Here is a 3,294-nt window from a genome sequence, read left to right as displayed (position 1 = left end):
ATTTATTGTATTTTTTTTAACTGAATATATGCCTCAAGTTTAACAGAGAAAGATGCTTATAAAAGACAAATGCTTTCTATATGCCAATATATTATCATAAATCATAAATTCAGATGGCATGCGGTAATAGTAAAGAAAAAAGTTGTGACTCAGTAATGGAGAAATGATGATAAATTATCCAGAGGTATATGGTTAAAAATGTAAATGGGGTATTTGGATATTGTATATATATATATATCAGTCACATTCATGGATGGATTACCAAACGGACCTACTGGCACAGAGACCTATGTGAAGTGACTGAATGAATGTTTCTTGCTTGAAAGACAAAGAGCTCAATTAAAAGACACAAAATGACAAAAAGACGTGCAAAACATTCACAGGTGGAAAAACGATTGCAAAGAAATGAAAAACGACAATAAAGAGACACAAAAATCCCACTGAGATGTTAGATAATAAAGAGATGAAAAATTATCATAAAGAGGTTGCTTTGTTTATGGCCATTTTGTGTCTCTTTCAGTCTGGGGGTCCTATATTAGAGGGGTGGGGTGCCTCTTTCCTGTTTGTCCCCACGGGCCCATTTTCTCATAATCCCTCCATTATGAGAAAATGGGCCCTATTTAAGAGCAGGACTATGTAACCTCTGCTGAACAGTGGGGATAATGTTAAAGGGATAATGTTAAATTATAAATCACTGTGAAGCAGTTGAGGAAACATAAGAGGAATTTTTTTATGTCTTTATAGTATTTCGCTCTAATAACACCTCACACTATGATGTGGTCCAGGAAGCTGTTCTGACTATATATGGTGCAGCAGCAGGATTTGTCTTGAGATGAAAATGAAGTTTTAAGGTTAAGGAGGTGACAACAATGTTAAACAAGCTTAAAAATAATGCCCCCATTATTATATTACATAATTGGAGAAGCTGAAAGGCAGAGTCGCTGACCTCCTGAAATTGTTTACTTGGTCCTCCAGCAGCCCTTGCATCAGTAACTGGGGGCACCTGAAGCATGATAGAGGAAAACACTTCTGTGTTGCAGTAGAAAAACTGACTGTTGCACAGACCGTGCACATGTTTATCTACGGATACAAAACTGGGGACAAACTTCAATATCTCAAATACTGCATAATCGTTTATTTCTTCCAATCTTTCTTATGTTTGCACCAAAACTTTATGCCTCGCAGTGCTGATGTAATATTTTTGAAAACATCAAATTTTCATCAGTGGCATTTCTGTCTGCAGCTGTGCTTACTTCTGCCTGTGGAAATAAACTGGTTTCACTTGCAAAGTGGCTGATTTGACAGCCTTTTCTAGATTTTGGGCTGTCAGCCACTGAAAGAATGTGTAGAGAAAACAGGAAAAGCCCCCCCTCCCCAAAAAAAGAAAATTTTATACAGTTGCAGTCACATGTAGGCTAATGCTCCACTTTCAAAATACATACACCTGACCAGCTCCAAACCCAAGCACAGACACTATTATGTTCCTAAGCAGCTATGAAATAAGATGTTGTTTTTCAGTTTGCCTTCTTTAAACTCTGCAAAGATGAAAAAGATGAGGTGTGAATTCTGCCTCACAGGGGATTTCCTCTCCAGTTTTCTGACAAACAATACAAGGCCTCCCATGAGACGAGGCAGCAGAGGCAGCAGAGGCAGCAGAGGCAGAAGGCGCGTTTCCCAGAGTTTAACCCTAAATGATCTAGCACAGTCTTATCAGCCTCTGCTGCTTGTTGTGGCTGCTTGTGGCTGTTTGACAAGTGGCATTTGCCAGCGATCAACTGACTGTCACGGACAGCTGTGGAGATAGCATCAGACACCAACGTCAGGTGGCTTGTTCCTTGAAAATGAAAGGAAAGACTCGGGCTGACAGTCGTCTTTGGAGAATTGCTCTGGCAGTGCAGGTATTTTGATTTAGTCATTCTGAGAAGTTCCAGGAAAACAAAATGTCATCCATTTTTCTCTGGAAGACCAAAGTGTATTATGAATGTATTTTTTGGCCAGGGTCACCACACTTCTGCATCGTCCAGTGACTTAAGAGTCAGGAGATTTTTCAACCCAACTGACGTCTGAAACTTCCTTTCACTTCTCCTTGTCTTTCTGTTTTAACCCCCCACTATATTAACCATGTTGATTAATGCAAGACATCGCCGGGATGAGTATAATGGGTTTCAAAAGGAAAATGAGTTGGAAATTACCTTAACCTTTACCCCAGGGACCCAATCCATTGTAAGCAGTTCTCTACTGTTCGTGTGATTATTTTGCTATCCAGAGACCCCGTTGCCTCTGATGTGGGGGCCTGCCTGCCTGCAATTACAACCCATTAGCCCCTGATTGATAGCTTCTCTGAGGGCTAATGCATTTCTATGGCAGAAAACAAGATAAAGGGAAAATGAAAATAAATACATAAATGAATAAAATGCCACTTCTCATTACTCAAATCTTTGGCTTCCTTGCATCACTTGAGTGACTAATGCAGTTTTTATCCACAGAAAAAAAACTAAATTACTGTATTTGTGCATGACAGTGCAATGCAATGGACCCACTGAACATCATAAAAACTACATCACCCTGCTGTAAAGTCTGCCTGAGAACTGCAGTGCTCACTTTGCCTATTTCCAAACAGCATTAGATTAGTATTTCATCATGATTGATAAGATCTGTGGTTTAACGGTAAGAAAGAAGTGTGTGTGTGTGCAATGATGTGCTCAACCTGTTGTCCTTCGAGTGTTACAACCTAACACCACTAGCTGCGGTATCACAAGCAACACACACACACACACACACACACACAGTATCAGTTCCCTATGCAAAGCACTTGAGCTCTGTAGAAGCTCTTGGTGTTGGAGTTGTACTCAAATACGCTTTCTCTGCTTTATCAGTCTTTGCATGCGCTTCACACTAAAACCTGCCTGTGTGTACATCTGTTATTGCTTCCAAGAAAGCACCTTTTTCTCTCCTCAACCCTCACCACCACCACCACCACCACCACCACCATCCGTGCAGTAGCTCACAGCCTTCCTCTCCCCTCCTCCTCCTCCCTTCCTCCTCCTCCACCACAACTCTCTTGTTTCCCCTGCCTCTGACTGAGTGACAGGGTGGGGGCCCGGCTACTCTCCTGTTGTGAGACCTGCATTGAATGCTGGGTTATTGCCCCCTAATTTTCAATTACAGGGCTCAGCTTCCACACCTGGAGCAGACCAGGCTGGGAATGAGCTTAGCCCATTAGGATGGACCTCCGGCTGGGCTGTTTATGGAGGGGGCTGGGCTCTACCCTCCGGAGGTGTTAATGGGCCTTCC

The sequence above is a fragment of the Seriola dumerili genome, unplaced genomic scaffold (assembly GCF_002260705.1).
Source record: "Seriola dumerili isolate Sdu_G_001 unplaced genomic scaffold, Sdu_1.0 BDQW01000169.1, whole genome shotgun sequence".
NCBI classification, from domain to species: Eukaryota; Metazoa; Chordata; class Actinopteri; order Carangiformes; family Carangidae; genus Seriola; species Seriola dumerili.
This window is presented reverse-complemented; position numbering follows the sequence as displayed.